The 6,739-nt window shown below is 35.6% G+C and overlaps 1 pseudogene; it reads right to left on the bottom strand.

Moving 5' to 3' along the window:
- Positions 1-3,076: 3,076 nt before the first annotated feature.
- Positions 3,077-3,501, bottom strand: LOC105756799 (60S ribosomal protein L39 pseudogene; annotated as a pseudogene).
- Positions 3,502-6,739: the final 3,238 nt, after the last annotated feature.

Here is a 6,739-nt window from a genome sequence, read left to right as displayed (position 1 = left end):
CAAGTGTTGGTGAGGATATGGAGAAATGAAAACACTTGTACATTGCTGGTGAAAATGTAGTATGTTGCGGCCACTTTGGCAATTCCTTAAAATATTATCCATGGGGTTAGCATGTTGTTGTCATTGTAGTGGTGGTTGTTAGGCGCCAGTGAGTCGGTTCTGACTCAAAGCGACCCAAAGTACAACACAGCGAAACGCTGCCTGGTCCTGCACCATCCTCACAAATGTTGCTATGTTACAGCCCATTGCTGCAGCCACTGTGTCAATCCATCTCACTGAGGGTCTTCCTCTTTTTCGGTGACACTCTACTTTACCAAGCATGATGTCCTTTTTCAGGGACTGGTCCATTCTGATAACATACTCGGAATAAATGAGACAAGGTCTCGCCACTTTCGCTTCTAAGGAGCATTCTGGCTGTACTTCTTCCAAGACAAATTTGTTCATTCTTCTGGCAGTCTGTGGTATATTCAATATTCTTCCACAACATCATAATTCAAAGGCATCAATTCTTCAGTCTTCCTTATTTATTATCATGCATTCACATGCATATGAGGTGACTGAAAATACCATGGCTTGGGTCAGGTGCACCTTAGTCCTCAGAATGACATCTTTGCTTTTTAGCTCTTTAAAGAGGTCTTTTGCAGCAGATTTGCCCAATGCAATCTGTCATCTGATTTGTTGACTGCTGTTTCCATGGGCATTGACTGTGGATCAGGGTTACCATATAACCCAGCAATTACACCCTAGATATATACCAAAGAGAAGTGAAAATATTCGTCTACAAAAAAAAAACTTTTATAAAAATGTTCCTCACAGAATTATTTGTAATAACCAAACAGTAGAAACAACCCAAATGCCTATCAATTGATGAATAGATAAAATATGATGCATCCTTACAATGGAATATTATTCGCCATCAAAGGAATGAAATATTGATAGATTCTACAACATGAATAAATCTTGAAAATCTTATGCTAAATGAAAGAAAGTAGAAACAAAGGCCTCATATTGCATGGTTCTATTTTTATGAAGTGTGCAGAATAGGAAAATCCGTAGTGACAAAAATAGATTTGTTGTTGCCATGGGATGGAGTTGGGGGGTTGGGAAATACGGGTTTATTTTTGGGGTAAAGGAAATATTCTGGAAATAGATGATACAGTTACACAACATTGTTTATACAGTAAAACAAGCTAAATTGAACACTTTAAATGAGTGAATTTTATGGTATACAAATTACATATCAAGAAGAAAAAAGAACCCTTTGCTATTCTAGGTCCTGAGGACTTTTTCCTATGCTTTTTTTTTTTTTTTCTTGCCTTAGAGGTTTTATGGTTTACATTTAAATGCTTGATCAATTTCGAGTTAATTTTCCAGTAAGTTGTAAGGTTTATGTTGAGGTTTATTTATTTATTTTTTGTGATTGATGTCCAATTCCTCCACCATCATTTATTGAGGTAATGAAGATGAAGGGCTGGTTTTTCAGATTGTTCTTAGAGTCAAGTTGAGCTGATGGTTTTCCTTTGCTTTAATTAGATTGGTTTCTCCAGTTACATTCCCAATACCCAACTCCTCACATATCTGCCTTTTCAATATAGTAATATTAGAACTGGGGGTGGGGGTGGGGGTAGCTGTATTTTAGATCATTTAGTTTACCTTTATATTCAAGTCAGCCAGGACCTTAAAATTTGATTACCACATGAGTGCACAAGACTAATTAATGTCCTTCTGCTTTCAACCTATTTTTCACTCCTGTTTTCTTGACCGAATTTGGGGAGAGGGATGTGTGGAGTGAAAAATTGTTGGGTTGATCAATTAATTTTTGTGTTTGGGGCTCTTTTAGATTATGACACATTCCACTAGCCGACAATATCTTTACGGCTCTGTTGATATCTCATCCCTGCAAGGTCTCTCCATCTAAGGCACATTGATTTCCCTTTGCCTAAACTCAGACCAGGTGCTCACCTTCAGGTATAAAACCTGCCTGAGCTCTCTGCTTACCTATGAAAGGTTTGTTTCTCACCTGTAAATTGCTGTTGCTGTTGTTGTTACCATGAGTGCAAAATTATATCACACTCATACCACATCCTAATCAAAAGCAAAGCCTCAATTTACGTATTATCTTTTTGTTTTATAAGGTACTTAGGCTCTCCGTTTGTCTCTGAGTTGCAACATCCCAGAAGTGTTCAGATAGATATTTATCTGTCATTTAGTTCTATTAACTATTTCCATTTTGATGTTCTTTTTGACTCATGACTTTTTTTTCAGGTTTATTGGAGAATACTGTTATTGGGCAAAGTGTTTTGGCTTTGATTTTGTTGTTTATTTTATATTTATTGCATTTCGGTTAAGACATATAATGCATAGGTTGTCTCTCCTCTTTTGAAAATTTGTTTAAGCCTGTTAGGAGCCCAATGTACAGCTACCATTGCCTTTTAAAATTCTTAAATATTTGAAAAAAACTATAGTATCTATTTTGTGTGTAAATAATTCTATAAGTATATATCAATTAGATCAAACTCCTTATATATGATATCTAAAACTTCCATAGTTTTATTTATATCATGTCTATTATTCAGGTATAAATGTTTTAAAATAAATATAACTGGATTTGTCATATTTTTATTAAATTTTATCAGCTTCAGACATACATTTTATAGTTATTTTGTAATATTATTTTGAGAAGGGTTTCTTTTATAAGTATATACGTATTATATGTATATATATGTTATTGTGTGCCGTTGAGTCCATTCTGATGCATACAGACCTCATATGTATATATATATATACATGTATAGTATATATACTATATATGTATATTCAATACCTTTAATGCTTTGTGCTTTGTATTCTGACTGTTGTTAATAGAGTTAAACAATTTCCTTTTTTGTTTTTGCATTTGATAGAATCTTTTTTGCCCTGTTTCTTTCTTTTCCATCTTCCAGTGTCACTTTGTTTAGGCACGTGTCTCATAAACAAAAGATAGTGGGATATTTTTAATACAATCCAAGAGCTAAGATAAGTTAGTCAATTTAGATTTAATGTTATTGTTAATTTATTTGAACTGAATCCTGCCATCTTATTTTGTGTTTCATAGTTATGAAACTTTTTTTTTTTGCAACAGCAGTTCAAAGCAAAGGTCTCACATATTTATTAGTGGAATCCATCTCCTAATGCAGAAGCATAAAAAACAAAAGAAATTAGAATTTTCCCAATGGATGGTTAACTGTACAGATCACAGCAAAATTTTCAACTTGATATGGTAAAATGCTAGTGGATCCTGATAGACGGGTAAATCTGTGTTCCATCACATGTGCGACTCCTTACAGACCCAGCTGGGTTCTTCTCCAATGTCTCCTCTTGGAGTTGTACCTGATTTTATTACCAGTTTTCATTCAAATCCACTGGGGAATGGGGCGATTCTGCTTTTGTTTCTTGGCCAGGAATCTCTTGATCCTGAAAGTCTTACGAGAAGACATGGCGAGGATGGCCGGCTGCCGCACACACCACAGTGGCGGAGAAAGGGAGAAAGAGAGATAGTCTCTTTTTTCTTTTTTAAAAGATTACATTTTCTTTGTTCCATTTATTTCGCTATAGGTATAGTAGTTTTACAGTCTATTTCTAGAATAATGACTTGCTTTACATTTTTAATACATATGCAGGATAGGATTTTTAATAGCATCTAGATTTAATCTGTTCTCAGTCTCACTCATATACTTAACCCACCATCTTGAAGCCAGATGTCTTTCCCAGATATCTGAGGTTATACTTTGTTGAACTTTTTGGGGAGATCTATTTTATTCATATGTCAGCAATCATTTATGCCTTTAAAATTTTTCTTCTCCGACTCTGCATTTCTGATCCCAATGCTTTGCTGAGTCCAAACTTTGATTCCTGACCTAGTGAAAATTGTGGTGAAATAAGAAGGAAATTTCTTACCATCCTAGTTGGGTAGGGAGTTGGAGCCAAAATTATGGCAAGTGAAAAGAAGAAAAGAAAGTGTTAAGTGATCTATTTTGCACACAGATTTTTGGATTAGAATAATTGCTTGCTACATACTTAAAATTCAGCAGGGAAATGTTTCAAGGAAAATATATCTAGCATGTATATTGAGTATAAGGATGACAGAGAAACATCCCTAAAATTCTAAGAAGTAACCCAAAACTCATAGATTCAAGATCTATACCAAGACATACTGGATATCTACTATGAACTGTGCTATGGCTCCTTGTACAGAGGTAAACAAAACAGACGTGCTCTGAAGACTTTAAACAAACACTCAAATAAATGCATTTGTATTAGGATTCTTTACCAGAGATAAAATGCTTAGGTTTTTGTTTTTGTTTTCTCTTTCCATAGAGAAAGAGGCCCAAACCACAAAAAGAAATTACTTTTCCTCCCTAAAGGATATGTGTAGGGATTCCCTGGAAGAAATGTATTGTTAACCAGTTCAGTTGTCTGGGGAAAGTTAAAGCAATTAGATCTTTTTGTTTTAAGGGTTGAAAAGGGAAAAGCTGCCTAGCTTCTAAGGAGTGGATTTTCCATGAAGGAATATTAAAATATGATATAACTGTATATTCTATAGCTACCCGCTACCTCCACAGCAAATGTGTGTATTCACCTGTATTATTGAAATTGCCTCTTCTCACCTAGGCATACCCTCACTTAGGCATTGTGCATACCTAGGCAAAAATTACTAGGTGTAAATCCTTTGGACATGTTTAGACTGAAAAACTTCTAAATGAAAGGCTGAAAACAGAGTGAATGTAGCACTATTTATAGAGTGTCAAATTAGCAAATCAGTGCAATATTAAATGGTGACAGGTGGGCCATGCCTTGCATTGATAAAAGATCTGCTTTCAGGATAGGATTTGAAAAGTTGTGAAAACAGGAATTATATATTTGTTGACATGAACGATTAATTAAACTAGTGTCATTAACAAAGAATTAAGCCAGGAAAATGAAAGTCAAGTCCATTAATCATTTTAAATTAATTATGACAATGATGTAAGTAATAATTTTGCATTGGCATTTGTATGAACACTTCAGAAAAGAAATATGCATATATCAGAGACTTAAGAGCAGAAGCTCTCAAAATTTAATAAGAATCATCTTGGGAGAGGAGGCTTGTTAAAAATGTAAATTATTGGATTCCATCCCTGGGAATTTAAATTCATTAGTTGTAAAACAGGGAATCAGGATTTAACACCCTGTCCCCCTCCCCCAAACACAAAGTCATTCTGATGCAGGTGATTTGGTAGATAACACTTTAACAATATTAATGAAGTAGAACGTTGACAAAAATTATTGTTATATTACGCCTGGGTAGCTCATACGGTTAAGTGCTTGACTACTAGCAGAAAGCCTGGCAATTTAAATCCACCCAGAGTCACCTCAAAAGACAGGCCTGGAGATCTGCTTCCAAAAAGTCACAGCCTTGAAAACCCTATGGAGCAGTTAGTTGTGATCTGCACACAAGTGGTCACCATGAGTTGGAATCCACTCGAGGGCCACAACCACAATATTATCTATTAGGAGTTAGCATTTGTTTGAATAATTTCTTTATATATATTTTACTTCAAAATGGTGATTTCATTGTTAGGTAATGAGATTTTATTAACTAAAGATAGTAATAGGAGTAAATCTATAAACGAATGAAATTCCTACAAAAAAATTAAGAGAATTAACTTAAGGCGAGTTCTAATAAGTTGCAAAAATAACAGGACAGTTGAGTTGCTCCTCTCCTCCAAGAACAACCACAGAGAAACTAGGTAGAGAAATCACCAAGAAAAGAAGCAAGGTGTAAAAAGCCTTTGGGCTAATGAGGGGGTTGTCTTGAAATTGTACGCTAAGGACAGGGTCCATTGCAAACTTTAGCCAGGACAGGAGGCAGTCTAGGGTTATGATGGGAGGAAAAAGGATCGTCTACTTTTGCTTCACCACTAACTCCTACCCCCTGCCAATTGCTCTGGTACAGTGATTGCCTATCGCCACAGAACGGTTGATACAGAATTCTGTATCTGCAGAGGTCTGCGGAAGGAAAATTAGAGGCAGCTCCTGCCAGGAAAATAGCTTTCGGTCATCAAATTAGCTGAAGAAACAAAAATGGAGAATAGTGGAATCTCAGTACATGGCATATTTGCTGAATTTTAAAGCTATGTAGGGTGGGAAACAAATTAGCTAAAATGAAAACCAGAGTTGAATTTTATGAAATCTCAGAGAACAAAGACCTTTCAGGGGAAGGGGCTCTAATGAATATACCAGGACTAGAGAATTAATAGGCTGAAGCCAATTATACCATGGGGTGTGCTATAGGCTGAGAATCCTGCTTGGCCAGATAGAGGGTCACTGTAGAAAATACTCTTTTATCCAGCACATAGGATTAGAGAAGCAAAAGTAGAAAATTATGATGTCTTGGACACACGACTGGTTCCCCAACTCTAAAGCTCTTCAGTGCAGAATACTAAAATATTAAGTCAAAAATCTCTAAAAGAATCACATAATTTTATGTCATCCTGTGGTGCTGAGAAGACAAAGATTAAATAACAGGAGAAACCTCAAATAAATACAAGCATACAGTCATTGGAAAGCCCTAGAATGCTAAGATCTAGTGACAGGGCACACGAGAGGTAGACTGGACCTTATTAAAATGTCAACCAAGCACCCCATTCCATCTGTCTAGCATAAAAAGCAATAAATACTCTCAAGTGTGGGATAACATCATCTGAAAGATTCAATAAAA

This window comes from Trichechus manatus, unplaced genomic scaffold (assembly GCF_000243295.1).
Source record: "Trichechus manatus latirostris isolate Lorelei unplaced genomic scaffold, TriManLat1.0 scaffold00175, whole genome shotgun sequence".
NCBI lineage: Eukaryota > Metazoa > Chordata > Mammalia > Sirenia > Trichechidae > Trichechus > Trichechus manatus.
This window is presented reverse-complemented; position numbering and strand designations above follow the sequence as displayed.